The sequence below is a fragment of the Lathyrus oleraceus genome, chromosome 5 (genome assembly GCF_024323335.1).
Source record: "Lathyrus oleraceus cultivar Zhongwan6 chromosome 5, CAAS_Psat_ZW6_1.0, whole genome shotgun sequence".
NCBI lineage: Eukaryota > Viridiplantae > Streptophyta > Magnoliopsida > Fabales > Fabaceae > Lathyrus > Lathyrus oleraceus.
Genome location: NC_066583.1, coordinates 337,078,774 through 337,088,926, shown reverse-complemented (window position 1 = coordinate 337,088,926; position 10,153 = coordinate 337,078,774).

Genomic DNA, 10,153 nt, shown 5'->3' with positions numbered 1-10,153 from the left:
TCCGAGAAGAGTTTCCTGATGAAAAACTTTTCAAAATTCAAGTTAGGTCGTGGTTTGCGGACTTTGCTAACCACAAGGCTAGTGGTTTGGTGCCTCCCGACCTAACTTCGAACCAAAAGAGGAAATTTCTCTCGAATGCCAAGTACTACGTATGGGATGACCCATATTTGTTTAAGTTGGGTGGTGACAACCTTTTGAGAAGGTGTGTTACCGGCGATAAGGTGCAAAGCATTCTCTGGCATTGTCACAACTCGCCTTATGGCGGACACTATAATGGGGTAAGAACGGCCACTAAAATCCTTCTGTCAGGATTTTATTGGCCCACTATTCTCAAAGACGCACATGCCCATGCGCAAAGTTGTGATAGTTGCTAGAGAAGCGGTGGGATTGGTAAGAGAGACGAGATGCCTCTCCAAAACATCCAAGAGGTTGAAGTATTTGATTGTTGGGGTATCGATTTTGTAGGACCATTCCTACCCTCTTATGGTAACGAGTATATGCTTGTGGCAGTTGATTACGCCTCTAAGTGGGTTGAGGCGATTGCCTCACCTCGGGCGGATGCGAAAACAGTAATAAATTTTTTGAAAAAAAACATATTTTCCCGTTTCGGAACCCCCCGAGTGTTGATTAGTGACGGATGGTCACACTTTTGTAATGCACCATTAGAAAATGTCTTAAAACATTACGGTGTATCACATAGAGTGACGACTCCGTATCACCCACAAGCTAATGGTCAAGCCGAGGTCTCTAATCGTGAGATTAAGAGAATTCTTGAGAAAACTGTGTCAAATTCGAAAAAAGAGTGGTCACAAAAATTGGATGAAGCGTTATGGGCATATCGTACCGCTTTTAAAGCTCCAATTGGGCTAACTCCTTTTCAATTGGTGTTTGGTAAAACTTGCCATTTTCCGGTCGAATTGGAGCACAAAGCCTTGTGGGCTGTGAAATTTTTAAAATTTGATAAGGATTTGGCCGGTGAGAAAAGGAAAGTGCAACTGCTCGAGTTAGAAGAGATGCGCAATGCTGCATATCACTCGAGTTGGTTGTACAAAGAGAAGGTAAAAAAGTATCATGACAAAAAGCTTCGAAAGAAGGAATTTGTGCCCGGACAGTTGGTCCTATTGTTCAATTCCAGGTTGAAGCTATTCCCCGGAAAATTGAAATCTAAATGGTCCGGGCCATTTCGTGTAAAACAAGTCAAAGAATATGGAGCTATTGTCATTGAAGACTTGGACAAGAAGGAGAGTTGGACGGTGAATGGCCAACGTTTGAAGGTTTATCTCGGCGGTCATGTGGACCGCGGGAGTTATGCTATCTCCTTGGATGCTCCTCAGTGAGCATCGAACCGTCGAGCTTATCCGGCGTTAAACAAGCGCTTGTTGGGAGGCACCCCAACATTGTAAGTATTTAAAAGCTTTCTGTTGTGTGGTATTGGGGTTCCAATTGATAAACCTTGTTGATATGTGCTTGGAATGCTGTTTTGAAAAATCAAAATGTTGTCATGCTCGCTAGGCGAAGGCAGTGGCGAGCTGATTCGCTAGTTGCTCGCTAGGCGAAGCAGTAGCGAGCGCTGCGTGGCAGAAACTCATTTAATTCTCAGCAGGCCACTCTTTTGGGCCCATGACCATTTTTAAAGTGTTGCACTCACGAACTCTGAACTCAGAACTCACAATCACTCTAACATTCATTCTCACTCAAACCCTAACATTGCTTTGCAAACCCTAACCTCCTGTGCATTTCAAATTCAACAGATCTCAAATCAGGTTTGCCCTTTCTTCATTACTTTATGCTTCCAATTTGTAAAATTCTGAAGTATGTTACATTTAGGGTGAATTTGGTAGTGTGGGTATCATTAGATTTTGCATGTGGGTTTAGATTTGCATGTATCTTAGAATGATTCTTTGCATGATAAATCATTTTATTTCTGAAAGGGATACCATGAGACTTAGGTTTTTCTGGAATTTGGTTGTTAAACATTACAGAACCCAAAACCCATAAGATTCACTAGCATCTCGCTAGGCGAATCAGTGGCGAGCATCCGCTGCCACTTCGCTAGGCGAACCTGTAGCGAAGCTTCGCTAGGTCCTCGCTAGGCGAAGCAGCAGCGACCATGACAGTAGTTGGATTTTCTGTTTTGCTTTCTAATCTGTTTTGTGTTTGTGTTGTTTCTTCTCTATATCTTTGCAGATGGCATCCAAGTCCAGCATTTCGAAAAAGAGAAAGGTCGGGAGCACTTCCCGTACCGTGCCCATACAGTTCGACACCGACAAATTTGTCGGGGCAAAGCAAGCGGCTAGATATGTGGCTTTGGAGAAGAGAAAGATTTTGCCGGAGAAAAGGTTTGAAATCAACCCCGAAGGCGCCTACCGTGCATTTGTCGGGTTGATTCATAGCAAAAAGTGGGACCGGTTGATATCTCCCCTTAAGCATTATGACATCGAAACAATGTGTGAGTTCTACGCGAACGCACTGCCTAACGATGACGAGCCATTCACATGGACGACTAGAGTCTTCGGCCGTACTGTTGCTTTCGATCGGGACACAATTAACCGTGTACTGGGTGAACCACTCCATCTGGGAGCCAATGAGAGGGACACTTACCATAGGGATTTGAGGCTTCATTGGGATACCGATTCGATTTCTGCTGCCCTATTATTTGAAGGGAAATCAGTTGAGTTGAACCCATCTGGGGTTCCGATGAGGTACCATAGGGAAGACATGATTCCCTTGGCTCAACTGATCCTTATGTTGGTTCTGAAAAATATAAAACCCAAGTCTCACACCTCAACCGTGCTGATCCCAGTGGCACACTTGGTTCACTGCATTCTCACGAATATCCAGGTTGATGTGGCGAGGATAATTGCTTTAGAGTTGAAGTCCATGATTGAGAGCGGGCTAAAGTCGGGGGCACGAGTTAACTGTCCCCTTGCTTTCCCGTGTCTCATCATGGCTTTGTGCCAACATTCGAGGGTGAAGCTACCCTCCCGGAGTCAAGTGAGGATCCCGCCAGCTATCGACGACAGATATGTGGCCAAGTACTGCAAACCGAAGAACTTAAGGAGTAGTTCAGCTGTTGATGTTACCGGGGCTTCTGATGGTCCTGGTACTTTTGCTCAAGGATCCGATCCTTTCCAGCAGGTTGTCTGCAACTATAATTGGGATTGGATGGCGGCAACTCAGCGCGCCATGCTTGATATTCACGATTCTATGCAGCTGTGACAGTTGCAGGTGCGTGACCCCTCCGGTGAGCATTCAATGATGACACGTGAGCAGTTTCTGCAGCACGCTAGCTGGCCTGTGGACAGGCCTGTGTTTGGAGAGGGGGCGGGTGCCGGTGCTTCTGGTGCTGGTGCTTCTGGTGGTGCTGAGGATGTTGGTGATGACGATGATGATGATAGTGATGATGCTACCGGTTCTGAAGCCGGTAGTGATGAGGGTTCTGAGTCCTTTGAGGGCTAAGTTTGTTTTATTTTTATTGTATTTTCAGATTTGTTGTATTTTGGTTTTGGTTATGTACTTTTGGGGTGTTTTGTCCCTCATGCACATTTTTAAAATTTTTAAGTAATGAGTATCGTTTATGTTTTTAATTTGTGTGTTTGGTTTAAATTTCTTTTTGTTTAATAAATTTTTGGTTGTTGAGTGTCAAACCTTCTAGATTGGTTGCTCCTCAAAGAAGTATCCAATGAAGGTTCATCCGAGCTTGGATGGCAATGATAAAAATAAACAAGTGAATAATGCTAAGGTACATGGTTACCTCCGGTTAGAATTTTAGAATGCATTAAGAACTTTACTCTTTTTCGTAATTGAATATTGTTCTTTTTGCAACATAATTGAATGAATGTTTCATCTAGGACTTAGAACCACAAATTGTGAGGAAACCTCCATTGTACACTTAAATGTTGGATTCTAATAAACTTTGTTGATTCATTTGATTCATGCTTGGTCTTTTATTATTGTGAATTTGTGAAAGCAATTAGAAATGATCAAGGCGCTTGTTTTCTTATGAGCACAACCAGTTCCAAATACAACTTACCCGTGAGCAAAGAGAGTATTCGTTAACCCCTTTGAGCTTAAAGAGTTGAATCTCAGCTTGAAATAAAGCGAGATGTCAAAAATCTTTTTTTCTTGAAACCCGGAAAATTTTGATAATTGTTCTTTTGCCGTAAAAAGTCAAGAGCATTCACTTAGGGTGAGTAAGAAATAAGTTGGGGAGAACGAAAATGAGAATCGGTAAGTGCCACAACTCTTGAAAAACCGAGCAAGCATTGAAAAAAAAATGAGAAAAGAGAAACATCTGTTTTGTGAATACGATGTGAAAAAAAAAAAATAGAGAAAATGAAAATGAATGCTTGCTTGGAAGAAAAATAATGAAAAACAAAATTGAGTTGTGAAATAAGTGTTGTGAAGGTTTCAAATGAGAAACAAATGGAACGAAGTTGAGATGTGTGAATAGTGTACAGTGAATGTCTCTTTTGCATCGGCAATTTCGTTTTCAATGGCCTTAGAAATGACCCTTGTTTGTAAACCTAACCAAGCTACAATCGAAAAGTCCTTAGTGATCTTCGTGCTTCCGCATTTTCATTTATAATTGTTAGACATTGTATCAATTGAGTTGTCTTTCGCATTGTTTGTTGGAGCGAGAGATTGTCTCCGCGGTTGCAAACGTGTAATTTCTTCAATCCTTATTTGAAGAGGAGAGATAGGGTGATTCATTCAAGATAATATTGTTGTGGATAGATACATATTTCGCATTGCTATTAAGTTTTAGTTCTTGTGTATTATGTTATTCTAACCATTGGGAATTTGTATCTGGTTGATTAGCTTGTGTTTGAGCCGTTTTATCCGACTTCGAAGAAACCTTTTTCTTTAAGCAAATCCTCTTGTCCTTCAAGAGGCATACTTTGCTTGAGGACAAGCAAGAATCTAGTTGGGGAGAGTTGTTAGATGCCCAAAAGTGATTATTTGAGCTATCAAATGTGGGCATCTTTCACTCATTTTTGTTGCTAAAGTGTTCGAAACCGCCTTTGCTTTAGATGAATTGCAATACAATGTTAAACGATCTTGGTACCTTTAATTTGTGCGTTATTATGCAGGAATTATGCATGAAATAATAGAAAATGAAGGCACAAGAAAGTTGGCAAAGGGACCAAGAAAAGAATGCATTCATCAGCATGCTCGTCAGGCGAGTGCTGTAGCGAAGTGCTCGCTAGGCGAGCACCTAGCGAACTTCCAGCGAACATCCCCAGAATTTTACAGTAGCAAAGTCAGCAAACTCGCTAGGCGAGCACCCAGCGAAGGTAGTAGCGAACGCTCCCAGACTTGGTCAAAAGCACAACTAGCACTTGCTCGCTAGGCGAGCCACTAGCGAGCTCCCAGCGAGCAATTCCAGTAGCAAAACCACCTAAACTCGCTGGAGCGAAGGTGGAAGCGTAGGCTTCGCCTAGCGAGCATGTGAAATCTGGACTTAGATATTTTCTGGGCGCAGGCACTTCTGGTGGCCTATTTTGGGGCTCGCTAGGCGAACCATTCTGCTCGCCTAGCGAGCATGACAGCTCAGCAGCAGTACTATAAGTAGCAAGGGCTACTTTTTGGAGGAGATACTTTTGGAAACTTAGATATTTTTCAGATTGTCTTAGGATCATATTTTGTAACCTAGAAACACTTTTTCTTCATTTTTTCTTCATCTCTTAGCAATATTCCACAAAAAGAAGGTGGATTCCCATCCAATCTCGATTCTTCGACTTGGATGTTGATCAACCTTCAACCGAGACTTGTTGTACAAGCTACCATGAAAATGAGTAGCTAAGTCCTTCATTTTGTCAAGGTTAGATGTAGATGATCATAAGCTTTGTGTGTATATGGGATGATCTTCATTTGTAAACTCTTTAATGATGAATATATGGTGAAAACTTTGTTTTATCGATAACTCTTTGTGTTGGTTTATGATCGAGAGATGTTTACCAACTCTTTACCTAGGTTTTCATCCAATCTTGTTTGTTAGCTAGAGATAGTAATGAATGATTTTGTTCACCATAAAGTTGAACCAAAAAGTTGTCATTTTGATAGATTATGTTAGAGATAAACAATGGATCAAAATGGGAAAATCCACAATGTGTGTTAGAGATAAACACATTGGGAGGACTTTGTGAAATAGTTTATCATCTAAAGGAGTTTATGAATTTTGTTGATCGAACATATGCATGCAAAGTGATCATCGAACCCTAACTTTGACAATCTTTCTCAAATAGAAAAACCAAAACTTTTACCGCATTTTCTTACACTTTTATGCAAGATACCGTGACTAAAACCAAAACCCTCCTTGTTACTACGAGTTAAGAATTAAAACAACTGTCGAACGGCGGCGATATCTCACAATCCCTGTGGAGACGATAACAAAAACCCGACATACCAACATTATCTCAACACTAGGGAAGGTGCCTTAGCCAATCCAATTGGCGCCCCTATGTAGGTTTTAAGAGGAGTCGTCAATTCAATTGGAGACTCCTCCTAAAATGTAATTTTTGTCCTATAAATAGATGCGTTGTGTGACTAATCGTTCCACATCTCATATAATCATTTGGGAATCATGTTTGGTGTTTGTTGCCGATACGGAAAGATGATTTATGCGAGAGACAAACCTCAAATGCTGATGTTGTTTTGGAATACCACCACGTTCGATCAACTGAAGAGGGAGCTAGTTCGTTGGTTAGATGGAAAAATACCAGAAGGGGAAAAAATCAGAAGTATTGAGAGACTTGACAGTATTTTTGGTTGGGTGCGAATGAAGACTGATAAGGATGCTAGGGAAATGATGTTCGGTCGAGACGACATCAATTTGATTGTTGTAATCAGTTAGAAATATATATGTTTTCAGATGTTTTGTACTGATGTTTGTTGTGAACCCCGTTGTAGCAAAAACTTAATGATATATAATGATTGAAAGTTACAGAAATACAATGTTACAAAAAGCTTAAGACCTAGATGATGCTCCTCGATTGGGACAGTTGTTCTTGTTGTGTCCTGGTTGACGACAGATACTACATAGTCTTATCATTTTATCTGTGGAATCCATCTATGTTCTGATACGTGTGCTGTTTGGCCTTCCTTTCTTCTTCCTACGCATCTCGTCATTGTGCCAAACAATATCATCTTCATATGGAGACCAGTAATCCTCCATTGGTAGTACTGAGAAGCTTTGAGTATATACATTCATGATGGTGTTGGCCTTGTACACATCAGATAAATGGTTGTAAGTGTCTTGACGAGTATAAGCGCATGTTGCTATGACATGGGAGCAAGGTATGCGGAAGGCCTGGAACTTTCCACAATCGCACCAACTTCTGTTTAGTCTAACAGCGTAGGCTAAATTTGGTCTCCCCTCGTTGTGGTCCATTGTTTCCTGGACGCTAAAATTTTGTCTATGACGGTCAAAGACTGTTACAGCGTGTGTGCTAGCTTTGATGCTCTCCTCTTTCATGACCTTCATGCAACACTCACTGAATACTTGCCCGGACATTAACACTGCACTCCATCTTTCACCTCTGGTTGCGAACATAGAAGCCAACCTATAATAGGTTGATCTTACCAAGGCGGTTATCGGCAGATTTCGAATTCCTTTGAATACCACGTTCATGCATTCCACAATGTTTGTTGTCATGTGGCCCCATCGACAACCACCGTCAAATGCCCTTGTCCACTGCTCTACTGGTATGTTATTTAGCCATCTCCCTGTGTCTTCATTAGACAGTCTAATTTCATCACAATAATATTGAAATGACGGTTGAGTTAAAGCATACCCAGCATTCACCACCTTCTTGCGAAGATTCTTATCTTTTATAGCACGCATGAAGTTTTGTGCAATGTGTCTGATACAGTAGACATGGGTAGAAGGAGGATCATGCCATTTGTTGTCATGGTTGTTGTAGGCACTCTCAATGGCGGCATGTCTATCAAAAATCAAACAGAGATTGGCCTGTGGAGCCACATGCATTCTGAGATGTCGAAGAAAGAAACCCCATCCACCAGCTGTTTTACCTTCAACAAGAGTAAAGGCAATGGGAAAGACATTGTTGTTGCCGTCTTGTGCAACCGCCATGAGCAAAGTACCCTTGTATTTTCGATATAACCAAGTGCCATCAATTCGAATAATAAGTTTGCAGAATGCGAAACCTTTGATGCACGGGTCAAATGCCCAAAAGAGACGGTGAAATATTCTATTACCTGTAGCACAGGTTCCGTCTGGCATCATCGTTGGCACTGTCTCCATAATTGCCACAGTTCCTGGGACATATGTTTTTAGTGCCCAAAAAACCGTGGCAATTCCTTGTATGAATCCTCCCAGTTGCCGAAAACTTGTTCAACAGCCTTTGTCCTCGCAATTCAGGATTTCTTGTAAGATGGAGTATAGTTATATGTTGTTCTGATATGGGATATAATTATACTCACCTTCATTGATGGGTCTTTATTAACCAACGGCAGAATGTCTTGACATATCAAAATTGCACTTAGTTTATGGTGATCTTGTTCAACGTTAGTTGCAATGCAACTGTGCGGTGGGTTTATTGAAGCGATCTTCCAAGAGTCGTTTTCTTCTTGTAAGACACAGCCAAACGAAACTTACAAAGCATGTTACGACATGCGATAACATACCTTATAAAATCAGTGCGTTTCACTGTAAAGTCAGCAGAGTTGTTCATGTGGAATTTTTTGATTGCCATAACACATTCTTCTTTAATACGAAACATGTCTCCCACCTTTAATTCGTCTTCTGATCTCGGATACGGATTATAGAAAACACTATTGGATGTTTCATCGTCGTGAAGATCCATGTTTGTCATATGTTGAGGCGGATTGTAGACATGACTAGGAGGTATTGGTGGTGGTTGATCATCATCTTCATCTTCGTTGTTTAGCATGTGATCAACCTGTATCTCGATCTCCTCTTCTTCTTCATCAACGATGTCCACTTCTGCCTCTGCTTCTGGGTTGACGTCATCTGACCATTGTCGATCATCTTCACCAGATTCATCCTGACCTGTTAGTTGAGACTGTTGAGATGGTATACATGGTTGAAGAGTAATGTACAACTCAATACAGTTGCAGCCTGAATGTTCATGACTAACAAACATGTAGATAGAATAGGAAGTTACAGTTGGGGATCTGCTTGTCTAGCCTATCTCTATAGCTCCTTGTGCAAAAACTCACACAAAGACACGTCTACATTTTCTGGATGTGCTGTTTTGCTACAAGCATGGGGTTGGTCAAGACTACCGTCTCTAGCACCGGTCGATAACAACCCTTTCACATTTCCGTATGCACAAAAGTAAGTTGTTTAAATTGCTATATCTTTACTTACTTCTTTAAAGTTTATTACCTCTAACTAAATTTTTTTGACTTTTTGGTGTAGATGGTCTGCACGTGGTATGAGTTACAACAAATGTCCAAGACACTGTATTACTCAGTATCGCAACCTGTTGGATCACCTTCGACCGATAGACGTAAGCAAAATAACTTAATTATTTCGTTATATTTTGTTAACTTTTTCTGCATTGATTATAATCCTATCTTCTTTCACATTTCAGTTCATTTGGCGTCCATACCTTAATTTGGATCATGACCATGAGGTCAACGCTGAAGACGCAACCGTATGGACTGCATGCACACCGATAATACGGTTCACAACTGTGGAGATGCACAACAGTGATCGTGTGAAGCTGCAGTTCGGTATGCTCCAGAATATCCTAGATCCCCCAGCTAGCCTAGGAGAATGACATATGCGTAAAATTAACGACCAATGGAACTTCAATCCATGGCAAAGCTTCGCAAGATCGGAGTGTCGCAAATGGAAGCACCGTCATGACCATGTGTTAACTGACACAATCATGCCAACTGAAGAAAAACCAAATCGTACTTATATGGCTTGGTACAGATCGGTTGGTTTTCAGTTCATCGCCGGGGATATGTACCTATACGACCCACGCCAGGCAACTTACACACCAGAATGATCAACATCTAACCCCCAACAACATTGTCAGTTCGGTTACTCACAACCCCTTATCCGTCAAACTTTCCGTTCCACAAACACACATACAACCAAAACATGTCATTCACCCAACCCCAATACCAAGGGCATACCCCATACCACCACCAACAA